At 43.2% G+C, this 17,187-nt stretch overlaps 1 long non-coding RNA gene across 1 annotated transcript in view; it reads left to right on the forward strand.

Annotated features, from left to right (window-relative positions):
* LOC141986669 (uncharacterized) overlaps nucleotides 1–17,175 on the forward strand; it is a 41,695-nt gene extending 24,520 nt beyond the window's left edge. Inside the window, exon 4 of the long non-coding RNA XR_012639344.1 lies at nucleotides 17,129–17,175. This is a non-coding gene — a long non-coding RNA (uncharacterized LOC141986669). The remainder of the gene's footprint in view (nucleotides 1–17,128) is intronic.
* Nucleotides 17,176–17,187: the final 12 nt, after the last annotated feature.

The raw sequence follows: 17,187 nt of genomic DNA on the forward strand, positions 1-17,187 counted from the left end.
AATTTACTGGCTCAAACAAAGGTCACAGCCAGGTGCCTGGCCCAAGGAGGAGTCCAGGGTATATCACATGTCCTTACATGCTTTAATAACTCACAGGGGCAGCCATTGCCCATATTCTTGCTTAGGCATCTACAGGAAGAGCTATCTGGAGAGTTGATTTTTCTTAGTGGCCCATCAAACTTTTAATAGTCCATTCACAATGGGCTGGTGAGACTGGATGTAAGCTATCTTGTGGGTGTTACCCCAGGAACAACCACATATTAGATACAGATACCTAGCCAATATTCGTAACTTCAGATACAGTGATGATACATGGATTTAACGAGGATAATCATACTTGATTATAAGTTTCTCATTGACCCCTTACATGATACACTTCATATAAGATTTGTTGCAATTGTAGAACAGTGGTAGCAACAATTATATATATGGTCGTTGTCAGTCAGACAGTATCACAACCCCACACTGGTGGTGTATTCTGCAATTAGATTTCACCATGCCAGTCACAAATATGAACTCCTGGATCACTATACCAGTCTTACCATGGAGAGAGACCCAGTCCCCTTAGACACTCCAGCCTATCTTGCCACTCAGTCAAACTGGACTTTGTGATAAAGTCACACAAACCCAAAATCACATCACATCAGGTTTCTCCCAGTCCCAAGAGACCAGTCACTTACCCCAGATCAACTGGTACTCCAGATCTTACACCAAAGACAAGGCTGGCAGCCAATTCTACAGTAAGCTTATTAAAGGTTTATTAGCTAAGAAAAAGAATGGGAGTTATTGAGAGGTTAACGCAGGTAAGAGATATGTACAGGTGAATCACAGTTTATAACTCCAAATAGTGGCAGTGATATAATAAACTGAGAGTTTCCTAAAGTCTCTTCAGGATACCCAGATTGTCTGGGGATCTCTGCTTTGCATTTGGTATACTTCCCTGTAAGAGTCCAAACAGTTCAAAGATGAAGGATCTTTCTTTGTATCCCTTCTTATATCTTCTTCTCACAAAAGACAAGCTGACAGCCTCTCTACCCATGTAGGCTTTTCCTCTGATGATGATTGATGATGATGAGTTAGGAATGCACTTAGTCTTTTGACCTCCGACCATCATCCATAATGGCCATTTGCTTTGAAATTAGCATTTTCTGTTAAAGTCCTTCATTAGCATTTCATAAGAGTTTTTTTGTATGAGTTATTTAGTTAGATAGGTATGCACAATGTAAATGTTTACCATTACATTGTATCAGGAGCAGATAAATGAAAACAATACAAATAACATTCCACTAGTTTTCATGAAGTTTAAACATCTGAATACACACGTATACATTTAACACTTTTGAGCTATACTAACATACAAGCAAATTGGTCTGTGACCCTGACCTGACCTGATCTGCCAGCATCTTACATAGCATCGTTCATTGAACAAAGAATATTTCTAGTACCTGAAAGACTAATGCAATATGTAAGTACCCAGCGAACTTTACTCCAGTATGCACTTAACCGTCTCATGAGTGCTGATTTTAAGACCTTCCATGGTAGTTATCTGAGATGGGTGTCTGAGCTGAGCTGGTAGTTAGCTGACAACTTCAGAAGTAGGGACAAAAAATCCTCCCATAATCCAGTAGCAAAGCATGTGAACTCTCTGACTTGACTTTCATCTCCTCCGGTGCTATTTGAAGGAATATCCCTACAAGCTGGGATCTGTGCCTAATGAGATGATATTTTACTCTTGTTTAAATGAGTTATTTTTGAACTTTATAAGGAATTTAGTCTCCATTGAAGTATCTGGGATAATATGGCTTTTGTTGCTATCCTTTTTTAAGTAGACGTCACAGATTATATTAAGAATGTGTGAAAGTTATTCAAGCTCTTTTCAACCATTTGCTGAAAGATAAATTGAAGGGAGAAAATTAACTTCCACAATGCACGAATTCAACTTATGCTGTGGTTGCAAGAGCAACTGGCAGTAAGCGAGAGTGAATGTCGTAATGACTAGGGCATATCCTCTGGGGCTACAGCTCAAGTCCAATCTTACCCCAAAGTCTTGGTGGAATCAGATCTATACATTTCAACTTCTAGTTTTCCCTGGGGGTGTTCCACCCCTGTTCCACCCAGAGGCCTTACCCCCCATCCCATATGTTCCCACCCCTCCCTCTCCCTGCAGCCCCTGCCTACCCCCCGCTCATCAGGGGCATTGCCAGCTGATCAGTGGCAGCGCTGCCAACAGCTGTGGCTGGTGGGTGCTGAGCACCCACAATTTTTTTGCAATGGGTGCTCCAGTCCTGGAGCACCCAGAGAGTTGGCGCCTATGGATTTCAAGGCCAGAAAGGACCATTATGATAACTAAGTCTTACCTCCAAATGTAAAAATACCAGAAATTTCACCTCTGCCATCAGGACTTCCCAAGACAAATTCAGGCCCCCGGCACAATAAGTGGGGGAAATCCAATCTACTCCATGGCCACAAAGCCACTTGAAGAATATCCAGTGACAGATGCCACAAGCATCCCAGGAGAAGATTTCAGTATCTCCCAGATGTGAGTGCCTGACACACTGATGGCACACGCTGTGATTCTAAGGTGTCTCATTCGTTGATTCCCTTCTTTTGGCAGTACTGCCAACTCCTAAAACATGATCTCTGGAAGAAAGAGATGCTAAGGTGATGCCCATGGCATTTTACTACCTTTGCATTTCTTATTTCAAGGCCTTATCCTGCACTTTGAAAAACAGTTAGGATTGTTGATATAACCTTATCCAACATCAATCTCCTTTACCCGACCCAATCTTATTTAGATACTGGATCATTCATTCCACTGTGCCAGCTAGGTGAAATGTGGTGAAGACAGGCAGCTGGGTATCATCCACATACTGAAGATGCCACTCATTGTCTTGCTCTCCTAGTGGCCACATATAGGGGCTGGAAGACGACTCCTCTTACAAAACATTTGGGGAAGAAAAGCAATTGCCCATGATTACTCTGGGTCCTCTTGCAAAAGGAGCAGGGCCACTTGAGTGACACCAGCCACTTTGCCAACCATTTCCTTTGTCAAAGGCATCTGATAGATGCAAAACACTCAATATATCTGACAATGTGGGGCTGCTTGGTAATGAGTACCCCAAAATATGCTTTATTTTGTATTTTACTTCTGAGATGGCATGTTTGTCTGCTCCTCTCTGGCATTCCATTTCAATATACTCCCTGAGAGGTAGGTACAGTCCTGAGACTGATTGCTTCATTGTTCAAGCAGTTAGACCCATTCAGCCTTAATGGCCGGCCAACTGGGGAAAAAAACAGTCTGAGGCAAGTCATACCTGGGCCCTGTAATAGTCCCTTGGTGACATAGCTTTACCAGCCAAACCCCAGTGTGGCTGCAACTGTGCCAACAGAAGAACGACTGATTGTCATGTATGCAGGCCTTCACTAGAGGGCTCTGCTGGCATAGGTCTATCAGCCAAGGCTCTACAGTCTAGACCAGGGGTTCTCAAATTGGGGGTCAGGACCCCTCAGGGGGTCGTGAGGTTATTATATGGGGGGGGGGTCGTGAGCTGTCAGCCTCCACCCCAAACCCCACTTTGCCTCCAGAATTTATAATGGCGTCAAATATATTTTAAAGTGTTTTTAATTTATAAGGGGGGGTCGCACTCAGAGGCTTGCTATGTGAAAGGGGTCACCAGTACAAAAGTTTGAGAACCACTGGTCTAGACAAGCCCAGACTCTGAGACAAAGTGGAACCAGGCTGGGTCCCAAGAGCTCCTTGGCTTCCTAACCGAAAGTAAGTTGATTCTGTTCTGGTCCTGTAACACAAGAGGGAAGACCATCTAACTTGGTTTGTAGTGAAACATAAAGATTAGATGAGGTTCAATATGTATGTAGGCTCTTTGTTTAGTGAAATCTTTCTCTAAAGCTTTGTTCCTACAGCTGAATAAAACACTTGGGTTTAAGAAGACTGTTGGTCAATGGCACTGGTCCCCAAAGGTCCCCAAAGATCAGATCCAGCAGGTGCTCAAACCCCTGTCAGTCCTGCAGGGTAATAAGTGGTTGGCACAGATGGGGTGTTTGTGACCCAAGGACCCTGTGATGCCCACTGGCAGAGGGCACAGAGGGGTGCATAGGGTTGTACATGGATCTCTGAGCTCAAAAGGAGGCATGTGAGGTCTCTGCTGAGAGCCAGTACCCTACTGGGTGTCATAATCATTGCAAAATATATGTAGGGGTAACATCTACGGTGCTATTGATCAGTACTTAAAATTATGTTCTTAATGTCTTAGAGTTAAGGCTCGTTGCCAGGAGGTAATGTACCTTGGAAATATTCCCTTCAGGCAGGAGATAACAGACACTTATCTCCTTGTCTGGCCATTTGTGTACCGTATGCCTCACACTGTGTGCCTATTGGCACACTGAGCCAGGTGCAAATGGAGAGGTTGCAAAATCTACAAGAGCAGGAATCCACAGAAAGAAACAAACTACAGGGGGGTGCTCTGTTAATGATGAAAAACAAAGGACTGGTCTGTAGTGCAAAGAGACACATACACAATCCTTCATGTAGCAGGCAAACTGACAATGTGCCTGTCTCTTGAAAGGAGGGTCACAGTCAGCCTGGTTGTAAAGCATTGCACAATTTTGGGGGGAGAAATACTTTATTAGACATGAGAGTATCTTGTTATCTAAGATTAGGCTCTAGAATACATTTTTATAAAATAAAATCATATGTGACCATTTGTTTCCAATGCTTCTACTTGCTGCCACTTCAATCTCTGTGCTTTGTTAAAGAAACTTACACTTGATTTCACCATAAACAAATCCAAGTGCTGTGAGTTAAGCAGAGTGATGATCTGAGGTGGAACTGGTAAGCTGGGGTGCACTGTTTCTTTGGAAGCCATGAATTTGTGAATACTGGCAGTGGACTGGGGGCTAGACACTGTAAGGAGACGCTTGGAGGGTTTGAGGGTTGGGGTGTGCCAATTGCTAACTTGTAGAGTGACAGTGGGGCCTGTGAGGCCTAGAGGGGAGTGCTTGTGTTGCCTGTGGCTAGTGGAGTTGGGGGAGCTCACCCCCCAGCAGGCACAGACAGGCTTCCTCACAAAAAGGGCAGGTGGTAGTGAGGTGCCTCACAACCCTGGGTACCCCCATGAAGCATCATAGTCTTTCCAAGATTCTGGTCTGAATATGAGAATTAAAAGATTCACCCTGAGACAGATATGGGCAAAGAGGCCCAAGCTCTGAGCTCCGTGCTGTCAGAGAGATCAGAAAAGGGACAGGGATATAGCTAGCCCTGTAATCTTGACAATATCTACTGCTATATGGAATCACAAGGCTGTACATTTTCTGACCCCAGCCCTAGGCTGAAAGCTAACTGTATTGGAACAAAGAAAACTGAAAACTCAGCTACGACAATTGACCAGTCACAACTTTCTTCAACAATTATCCCAAAAAAGTGAGATCTTAATTGTTAAGTCAGCTTCTTTAAACAACTGGAATCACTCCTTATTTATTCCCCTTTCTGAAAAGACCTTGATCATCTTAAATAATGGATCCACTATCTCCACACTCATAGGCGCCAACTTCTAGTTTCCCCTGAGGGTGATCCACCCCCACTCCGCCCCATGGCCCTGCCCCTGCTTCACCCCCTTATCCCACGGCCCTGCCTTCACTCCGCCTCTTTCTGCCCTCACTGCACTCCCTCCCCTGAGGCCCTGCTGCTGGTCAGCTGTTTGGTGGCACCCCCAATTAGTTCATTGGGGGTGCTGCTGAACAGCTGATCGATAGCGGCCCCTTCAGATAGCTGTGGCCGATGGTGCTGAGCACCCACTATTTTTTTTTTCTGTGGGTGCTTCAGCTCCGGAGCACCTATGTCCCCACTGGCCTTCACCAGCCAGGTAAGACCTGAACCCAATTCATAGGCTGTAACCTGTAGCATTTCCAGAACTTCAGAACCTTCGAGAGTGACAATGACTGGCTGAAATTCAAGCAATCCAAGCATGTGTGTGTATAAAGAGGATAAACACCCTGTTACAGGGAGACATATTAGTCCAGATTCAAGCAATGCTTTATTTTTCCATTAAAACTCCTAATGGTGAGAGAGAGCCAGTTCTGTAATTGAGCAGAGGTAGCCTGCATTAGCTGGTTTGACTGCAACATGGAACAGGTCTCCTTGCAGATTCTGAAGTGGCAGTAAAGAAACATTTCTTTCCCTCTGGCCTTGAACAGTATAAAGACTTCAAAACTTCTTGTGACACTATTGGTCTGACTTGGGATGAAATTTCTGCCACCTGTGCTTTTGCCAACTCCCCACCTGCTTCATCTTTTAATTATGGTCACTGATGAGAGCAAAGCCAGGGACTGGCTATTTAGGGACCATGAAACTGAAGGCTGAGTGCACAATTATAAATTCTTACCAGGTCATGGAGTAGTGGCCTGCCAAAGGAATGATATTTTCCCTCTGACTTCTGGACGTTTTGAAGGCTCCATTTGACCTACTTTGAGGGTCATCCTTTAGGGGTTAATGGCCCTGATGGGAAAGTTGCCCCCCACACACACAAATTGAAGAGTAATAGTCAGCCCGTGAAAAGGGAATGCATTTCACCTCCTTAGTTCCATCTCAAGCACCAGATCCAGAATGTGACCCATCCGCTATGAGGTGAGCAAAAACTGAAATGGTTGAGATTTAAATCATAGAATCATAGAATCATAGAATATCAGGGTTGGAAGGGACCCCAGAAGGTCATCTAGTCCAACCCCCTGCTCGAAGCAGGACCAATTCCCAGTTAAATCATCCCAGCCAGGGCTTTGTCAAGCCTGACCTTAAAAACCTCTAAGGAAGGAGATTCTACCACCTCCCTAGGTAACGCATTCCAGTGTTTCACCACCCTCTTAGTGAAAAAGTTTTTCCTAATATCCAATCTAAACCTCCCCCATTGCAACTTGAGACCATTACTCCTCGTTCTGTCATCTGCTACCATTGAGAACAGTCTAGAGCCATCCTCTTTGGAACCCCCTTTCAGGTAGTTGAAAGCAGCTATCAAATCCCCCCTCATTCTTCTCTTCTGCAGACTAAACAATCCCAGCTCCCTCAGCCTCTCCTCATAAGTCATGTGCTCTAGACCCCTAATCATTTTTGTTGCCCTTCGCTGGACTCTCTCCAATTTTTCCACATCCTTCTTGTAGGGTGGGGCCCAAAACTGGACACAGTACTCCAGATGAGGCCTCACCAATGTCAAATAGAGGGGAACGATCACATCCCTCAATCTGCTGGCAATGCCCCTACTTATACACCCCAAAATGCCATTGGCCTTCTTGGCAACAAGGGCACACTGTTGACTCATATCCAGCTTCTTGTCCACTGTCACCCCTAGGTCCTTCTCTGCAGAACTGCTGCCGAGCCATTCGGTCCCTAGTCTGTAGCGGTGCATGGGATTCTTCCATCCTAAGTGCAAGACTCTCTGCACTTGTCCTTGTTGAACCTCATCAGATTTCTTTTGGCCCAATCCTCCAATTTGTCTAGGGCCCTCTGTGTCCAATCCCTATTTCTGGTGGTTCCATGTAAAGCTGTGTGGAACATGCTGACTCTAGTTCACTAGAGTTTATCTGATCCCATTATCTTCCAATTTTGTTTAAAGACTGGCTCTGCTATAAGCAGAGACCAGCCTGACCTTCCCCTCCTTCCTTTACATGCAGCACAATATTTGGGCCGGTAAAGTATTCAGCTTTAAATTGGGAGACTTCTTGGCAACAAGGGCACACTGTTGACTCATATCCAGCTTCTCGTCCACTGTCACCCCTAGGTCCTTTTCCGCAGAACTGCTGCCTAGCCATTCGGTCCCTAGTCTGTAGCGGTGCATTGGATTCTTCCATCCTAAGTGCAGGACCCTGCACTTATCCTTATTGAACCTCATCAGATTTCTTTTGGCCCAATCCTCCAATGAGTACATTAGCTTTTTCCACATCCTCTGTCACTAGGTTGCCTCCCTCATTCAGTAAGGGGCCCACACTTTCCTTGGCTTTCTTCTTGTTGCCAACATACCTGAAGAAACCCTTCTTGTTACTCTTGACATCTCTTGCTAGCTGCAGCTCCAGGTGCGATTTGGCCCTCCTTATATCTTTCCTACATGCCCGAGCAATATTTTTATACTCTTCCCTGGTCATATGTCCAACCTTCCACTTCTTGTAAGCTTCTTTTTTATGTTTAAGATCCGCTAGGATTTCACCATTAAGCCAAGCTGGTCGCTTGCCATGTTTACTATTCTTTCGACTCATCGGGATGGTTTGTCCCTGTAACCTCAACAGGGATTCCTTGAAATACAGCCAGCTCTCCTGGACTCCCTTCCCCTTCATGATAGTCCCCCAGGGGATCCTACCCATCCGTTCCCTGAGGGAGTCGAAGTCTGCTTTCCTAAAGTCCAGGGTCCGTATCCTGCTGCTTACCTTTCTTCCCTGCGTCAGGATCCTGAACTCAACCAACTCATGGTCACTGCCTCCCAGATTCCCATCCACTTTTGCTTCCCCCACTAATTCTACCCGGTTTGTGAGCAGCAGGTCAAGAAAAGCGCCCCCCCTAGTTGGCTCCCCTAGCACTTGCGCCAGGAAATTGTCCCCTACGCTTTCCAAAAACTTCCTGGATTGTCTATGCACCGCTGTATTGCTCTCCCAGCAGATATCAGGAAAATTAAAGTCACCCATGAGAATCAGGGCGATCTAGTAGCTTCCGTGAGTTGCCGGAAGAAAGCCTCATCCACCTCATCCCCCTGGTCCGGTGGTCTATAGCAGACTCCCACCACTACATCACTCTTGTTGCACACACTTCTAAACTTAATCCAGAGACACTCAGGTTTTTCCACAGTTTCATACCGGAGCTCTGAGCAGTCATACTGCTCCCTTACATACAGTGCTACTCCCCCACCTTTTCTGCCCTGCCTGTCCTTCCTGAACAGTTTATAACCATCCATGACTGTACTCCAGTCATGTGAGTTATCCCACCAAGTCTCTGTTATTCCAATCACGTCATAGTTCCTTGACATCACCAGGACCTCCAGTTCTCCCTGCTTGTTTCCAAGGCTTTGTGCATTTGTATATAAGCACTTGAGATAACCTGTTGATCGCCCCTCATTCCCAGTATGAGGCAGGAGCCCTCCCCTCACAGACATTCCTGCCTGTGCTTCCTCCCGGTATCCCGCTTTCCCACTTACCTCAGGGCTTTGGTCTCCTTCCCCCGGTGAACCTAGTTTAAAGCCCTCCTCACTAGGTTAGCCAGCCTGCTGGCAAAGATGCTCTTCCCTCTCTTCGTAAGATGGAGCCCGTCTCTGCCCAGCACTCCTCCTTCATGGAACACCATCCCATGGTCAAAGAATCCAAAGCCTTCTCTCCGACACCACCTGCGTAGCACCACCTGCGTACCAAATGTTCTTGGTAGGGTCCTGAAGAAGACTTTGAATGGTCAAAGCCATATGCTTTCCGGATTTTGCTGTGTGGAAATATATTGGTGCTCTACTTCTCTAAGATGTAGACATTTCACAGCCATCACAGGGAAAATCTGAAGAGTATAGCAAAACTTTATTGCTGCTCCCTCTTCCCATGCTACAGGAATAAATGATTCTGGATTCTGCTGTCAGGATCCTCATTCCGAGCAGAGAGATCACTGCTCATCATCACCAACACAAGCTTTCGTGAATGCTAAAGAAGGGAGTTTAGCTCTGATTGACTGGGTGGGGAAAGAGTGATAGGAGCAACAGAAGGAACTGATGCCACTTTGTGGTATTTAACACAAAACAAAAGAAATCTATTTCATAGAATAACAGAGTTGGAAGGGACCTCTGGAGGCCATCTAGTCCAACCCCCTGCCCAGAGCAGGACCAATCCCAACTAAATCATCCCAGCCAGGGCTTTGTCAAGCCTGACCTTAAAAACTTCTAAGGAAGGGGATTCCACCACCTCCCTAGGTAACGCATTCCAGTGTTTCACCACCCTCCTAGTGAAAAAGTTTTTCCTAATATCCAACCTAAACCTCCCCCACTGAAACTTGAGACCATTACTCCTTGTTCTGTCATCTGCTACCACTGAGAACAGTCTAGACCCATCCTCTTTGGAACCCCCTTTCAGGTAGTTGAAAGCAGCTATCAAATCCCCCCTCATTCTTCTCTTCTGCAGACTAAACAATCCCAGCTCCCTCAGCCTCTCCTCATAAGTCATGTGTTCCAGTCCCCTAATCATTTTTGTTGCCCTTCGCTGGACTCTCTCCAATTTTTCCACATCCTTCTTGTAGGGTGGGGCCCAAAACTGGACACAGTACTCCAGATGAGGCCTCACCAATGTCAAATAGAGGGGAACGATCACATCCCTCAATCTGCTGGCAATGCCCCTACTTATACACCCCAAAATGCCATTGGCCTTCTTGGCAACAAGGGCACACTGTTGACTCATATCCAGCTTCTTGTCCACTGTCACCCCTAGGTCCTTCTCTGCAGAACTGCTGCCGAGCCATTCGGTCCCTAGTCTGTAGCGGTGCATGGGATTCTTCCATCCTAAGTGCAAGACTCTCTGCACTTGTCCTTGTTGAACCTCATCAGATTTCTTTTGGCCCAATCCTCCAATTTGTCTAGGGCCCTCTGTGTCCAATCCCTATTTCTGGTGGTTCCATGTAAAGCTGTGTGGAACATGCTGACTCTAGTTCACTAGAGTTTATCTGATCCCATTATCTTCCAATTTTGTTTAAAGACTGGCTCTGCTATAAGCAGAGACCAGCCTGACCTTCCCCTCCTTCCTTTACATGCAGCACAATATTTGGGCCGGTAAAGTATTCAGCTTTAAATTGGGAGACTGCAGGATATTGCTGGTTGTCAGCAAACCACTGGAGAACTAGCCATGGTGTTTGCATCCCCTTGACTTTTAAGTTTGAATGACAGCCAGACTGTAGTATGTTGCCTGGTTTCCACCGAAAACCATGATTTTGGCCCCAGTTTTCTCGAAATTCAACTCTGGCTCACTGAAAGGGCAACAAGCTTGCGACAAGATCTGAGTTGGTAATAAAACCTGAAATCAGGGGATCTTTGTCTTATTTGAAGTTTCTTTGTGAAAGTTCTAGAGGACTCGTACTAGTAAGCAGTGTTATCGTCTAACTGGAAAAAAAGTCTTAAACATAACTTTCTTTTTGTTTGCAAGCAGAAGAGATGCCACTGATACGTCCTGGAATACAGACGGCAAAACCAAAGATGAACTCTTAGTGTTGCTATGATGGGGGAAGAGTCACTTTTTTCCCAACATTGTAAGGAAGTTCCCCTTGTTCAAATAATGTAATCATATTATCCCTAGAGCAACTCAGTGCCTGTCTCTCCACGGCAGAACTTCTTCCTACAGCCTTCCCCTACCTTCTTCCTGTCTGACTTTCTGCTAATTTATAGAAAGCATACACAAACATTTTCACATCTTTCTCCCCATCCCATCTTTTTCTTTATAAATCATATTTAATTCTTTGTTAAATATTCTTGTTATAGATGGAGTTACTCGCTTCACCACTCATCCAGCTCGGGTCATATTCTGGCCTTCAGGAGAGTTTCATCCAGTTGATTCATATGGATTATTAAATTCTAAAGATGTATATTCTTATTAAATCAGTTTAGGGCTCTTCTCATCAGAACTATGATCCTTTTCAACAGGTTTATCTCCTCGTTTTACTGAGGCTACAAGGATTAGCAGTTAAGTGGAACAAGATAAAGATGCTGCCTGTTTCATCTGTACCTTGTACCTTGATCTTCCTCAACCATGCAAAATCTCAAATTACAGCTACATCCACTGAAAACAGCTGGTGATATCCCGTCTTTTTCCTTGTCCAGTTTTATCAGGACTGGGTCTCCTGCTGTTATTCTTGTGAAAGTTGGTCTGTGTTCTGACAGCTAAAGTAGCCTGGAGACTTAGAGCAGACATATAAGAAGAGGGCCACTTAGGATGAGATTTACCTCCATAGCTGGCAGCATTATTCTATCTGTCAACTCATAAGCAGCTGAGCTAAACTTACTCTGGTGACCAGTGTGCCCAGAATATTCCTAACTCTTAAAATTGCTCATTTGACCTATGCTGTGTCTGTTGCTGACTTCCATTATTTCCTGTCTCCTGCATTAAAGAAACTCATGGGTGCTGGAAAAGAAATGCTTAAACACAGTGATTAAGGTGGATATTTTCAATTCTACTTGGAGTTTTCACAGTGCAATTTTCAGTAATGTAAAGAGCCGTGTGGGGAAAGGTCTATAAATAATGTTGATATTCATATATTTTAAGATCAGGAAGAACCATTAGATCATCTAATCTGACCTCCTGCATCATAGGTCATTCTCTTTCACGGAGTTACCCCTGTATTGATCCCAATAACTTTGACTAAAGCATATCTTCCAGAAAGCATACAGACTTGATCTGAAGAAATCAGGAGAGAGAGAGAGAGAGAGAGAGAGAGAGAGAGAGAGAGAGAGAGAATTCATCACTTCCCTTGCTAGTTTGTTCTAATGGTTTATCACTCTCACTATTAAAAATGTGTGCCTTATTTTGACTTTGTCTGCCTTCAGCTTCCAGTCATTGGTTCTTATTATGCCGTTCTCTGCTACATTATAGCCCCCTTTAATGCTTCGTATATTCTCCCCATTAAGATACTTAGACACTGTAATCAAGTGATCTCTCAAATTTCTTTTTGATAAGCTAAACAGTTTTAAATATCCCACTGTAAGGCATTTACTCTAGTCATTGAATCATTTTTGTGGTTTTTCTGCATCCTCTCTAAAATGTGAACACCAGTGCTATACACAGTGTACAAGCTTCGGTCTCACCATTGCCATACATAGAGGTATAATCACCACCCGGCTCCTATTCACTAGTCCCTTCCTTACATATCCACAGATCACATTAGCCCTTTTGGATACGGTGTTGCATGGGGGGCTCATCTTGAGTTGTTTATCCAATATGATCCTTAAGTCCTTTTCAGAGTCATTGCTTTCCAGGATACAGTCCCTGTTCTGTAGTTATGACCTGTACTCCTTGTTGCTAGATGTATGACCTTGCATCTGGTTATCTTAAAATGCATTTTATTTGAATGGGCCCAGTTTACCAAGTGATCCAGATCATTCTGTATGACTACCCTGTCATCATTACTTACCCCTACGCCAATCTTTGTGCAAATTTTATCAGCAGTATTTTTATATTTACCTCCAAATAAATGATAAAAATATCAAACAGCACCAGGTCAAGTACTGATCCCCGCAGAACCACAATGGGAGAAAACCTATTTGACAATTCTGATTTACCATTCACAACTACTTTTTGAGATTTGTAAGTTAACCAGCTCTTAATCCATTTAATATTTGCTTTAATAATACTGTAGTGCTAATTTATAATATTGTATAGTACTAAGTCAAATGCCTTACGAAAGTCTAAGTATGATACATCTACACAGTTACATTTATCAGCCAAACTTGTAATCTCCTCAAAGAATGACATCAGATCTGTGTCACAATACAGTACCTATTTTCCATAAAACTATGCTGGCTGGCATTAGTTATATTCTCATTATTTAATTCTTAATTGAAGCCTATAGCATCTTTTCCATTACTGTGCATGGAATTCATGTCTAGATAACCAGCCTATAATTACCCAGGTCATCCTGCTTGTCCTTTTTTAATATTGGCACAACATTACCATTCTTCCGATCTTCTGGAATTTCCCTGTTCAAAAATTTATTAAAATTATCAGTGGACCAAAATCTCCAACTCTTTTTTTAGGATTCATAAGTGCAAATTATCCGGGCCTGTTGACTTCAGAATGATTATCCCTAGTAGATATTGACTAACATTTTCCTTAGTTACCAATGGATTGGAAAGTTTGCCATCATCCTCGTGTGATGGGTACATCACCCTGCTTCTTTCCAAATACAGAACAAAAATATTTATTGAACACTTCTGAGTTTTCTGCATTAGCAGTTTTACCATCTCCATCTACTAGCGGGCTTATACAATCTTTAGGACTTATTTTATTCCCAATATATTTAAACTACTTATTGTCCTTGAACAGTATATCCTATTATGATTGGAAAACACACATCTCCAGCATCCATCAGTGTAATTTGTCAGTAGGGCCTGTCCTTTCTTGCCTGTCTGGAAAGTGTCTGTCCAACATATTATATGTGCTACCATGAACAAATTAATAACATGAACTTGTATATTTTTCTTCTGAAGCAAAGCTAAGAGCAGAGGTTTTTGCTATATGAAGATGCAGGCTAATTTTAGAGATTTTTCAGAGCTTTATGCTACTTTTCAAACCTGCCCAGACTTTGTGGCTTCTAAAACAGCCTTTTGAAATGTCCACAAATGTTTTCTCATTACCCATTCCTGTATTTAAAACTTGATCTCAGTGATAAAATGCCTGTCTTGGTCTTTTTTAATTAATTACTGTCAGATGTTAAATTTAGGAAACGAACTGTTTTGCACCACTGGGCTTTACTACTCAAAGGCATATAATTGCAGAAACTCCTCACAGTCCTTTCAGGTTCTTACTGAAAGCAATGTGTGGGGGAGGGAGAGGAAGAGGCTTTTACTGTCAATGGGATTCCAGCTGCTTTGTGCACAAAGTCTTTCTAGGACACAAGAAAAGCCCTATTCACAAATTTAATATAATATTCTAAATTAAACCAATTATTTGGTTGACATTCCACCCTGCTGAGGTAAAGGATAATGGTGTGTTTGTCTGCTAGGAAAAACACATGCATCCCTTCAGCAATAAGCAGGCCAATGATACCCCAAGCCAGGCTCAGCAATGTACTGTTCCTGTTTCTTGGGTAGTCTTGTGGCTGTTAATTATGAGCCAACCAATGAGAATACTTTGGCATAATTTCCTGGTAATAACCATAATTTGATGTTGTTGTTTTGCGTAAATTTAGATATATTTAGGCTCAACTCAACTATGGTTTGGCTTTTTTCTTCAACTATTCTCATTTTCCAAGCTCTATGCTTTGAACAATGTGAAATGCTTGAAGGACAGACGTTTTTTTTCCTTATTCAAAATTATATGAAACTTAAGCTATAAAACTTGATTTAAAATGGTTCTTTTAATAGCTCCTTTACCACCCATCAGGTCATTGCATTCCTCTTTAGATAATGTGACTTTTTAAAGACAAACCAGCACTGGAAAATTTTTATTTATTTGTAATACGGTAGCACTGCCAGACCCCAACCAAGATCAGAGCCCCTTGTGCTAAGCATTGTAAAGACCTATAGTAAGAGAGGAGTCCCTGCTCCAAAGAATTTACAATATAAATAGTCAAGAAAGGTGGGATGAGAAACAGGGCTAAAGTGACTTGCCCAAGTTCACACAGGAGGTTAGTAGCAAAGCTGGGGATAAAACTTAAATCTCCTGTTTCCCAGCTCAGTGCCCTATCCACTAGACCAGTGATACTCAATTAGATCTATCCATGGACTAATTTGAGAATTTTATGACAAGGGGTGGGCCATTTGTGCAGAAAGCTGCCAAAATTTAAAAAATAAACTTTAGCTGCCAGTAAATAAAGACCTTGATTGCAACATAAGTATTAGTGTTTCTATCGTTTAACAAAGTTTATAAATCAACATTATTATCTATAGTGCTTAATTTATAATGAAAGATGTGCCAGGGCTCAGCACTGACAAACTCTGGCACAAATTAAGCACTGGCAAAAGTGTGTTTTTACGTCACCTTTGCACCACCCACTTCTTGAATTGCACTGAGCACTCCTTAGCCATAGCTGAAGACTTGGGCTAGAATGTACCAAAGCAGTATAAAATACACTGAAGATTAAAAGAAAAACAATTAAGCCAAAACCCAAAGCAAATCAGACTCTATAAAGTCTGTGAAGTAAAGTTTGTTAGATGTTGGGTTTTAAAACCCACTATTACGTATTTAAGCAAAATTTGAATGACCATATGGAATGTAACAAGTTAAATTATAAACCAAATTATGATTAGCTGCCTTGTGTTTGTGAGTAACCAGCTGTTACTTTGGCAAGTTAGCACGGAATTTTCCACTGACCAGGCTCCCTGTTATTTTTCTTTGAGACAAGTATGGAGGAAGGGGACCATCATATGAGATTCTATGGGAAAATTCGCCAATCCTGCCAAGTTCACTTCATGCCACATGAACTTAAACTGACCAGAGACCGATCCTGGAGAACTTTCCCTGTGTGAGGGGAATCTCCACAGGCATTAGGCTGGTGGAGACAATACATCTGCCTCTTATGCCAGCTGCACCTCCCTTGGCATAAGGGGTTGGAGGAGATGTGTCAAGAGCGTGTTATAGAGAATAAAGTTCTACTATATTAGATCCTCTGCTGGCATTTGCTCCGTTTGTTTTTGAGTTTATGCCAGTGGCAGAAGTTAGAGTAGGACTCTTACTACTTTAATTACCACTAGGGTCAGGCGACTGCCACTGTCCATCCACTACATACAAATGCAGCTCAAATGTAGTGCGGCATTGGGGCCTTACATGCCTTCTGGTACAACAAGCACTGAAGAGTTCAGGAAGGAGATGGGAGTTCTGTTCAGATATTTCTAGACTACAAGTGCCTATGGCCTGCTTCTGCTCCTAGAATATTGTGTCACATTCTGTCCCTTTTATTCACTTAAAGTAATACATTTACTCCATGAATGGTCTCCCTGATGACATCAGTGGGCTTGCTCACTAGGGCCTGGTCTACACTACATGGTTAGGTCAACATAAGCTGCCTTGCATCCACCTGGCTGTGGAAGTATTCACTTAAATTTGGTGCCCAGCGACATAAGTACTTAATAACACCACCATGGCATAGAGTCACAGTCAATATAACCGGATGTATGCAATGTCAGTGTAGACCCTGTGTTGCTTACATCGACTGTTACTGACTTCTGGGAGCCATCCCATAATGCCTCACATATTACCAAAGGAATTAGGACTCCCTCCCATACAGGCCCATTCCCTTAAATTACTATCTATCAGCTATGGTAACCCCAGGATTTACACTAGTCACTGTTAAGGGATAACACAAAATAGGGTTTATTAACAAAACACTCGGTGGTTTAACACCCAAAGCAGGCAAAGAACTAAAGCAAGTGTGTGACAAATATCATCTACTTTATTCAACCTTGCACAGGAGACAGACAAAACCAGGAGTCCCAGGAAATTGAACAGGAGCAGCGGACCAGGAACTCA

The sequence above is a fragment of the Natator depressus genome, chromosome 1 (genome assembly GCF_965152275.1).
Source record: "Natator depressus isolate rNatDep1 chromosome 1, rNatDep2.hap1, whole genome shotgun sequence".
In the NCBI taxonomy this organism is placed as follows: Eukaryota; Metazoa; Chordata; order Testudines; family Cheloniidae; genus Natator; species Natator depressus.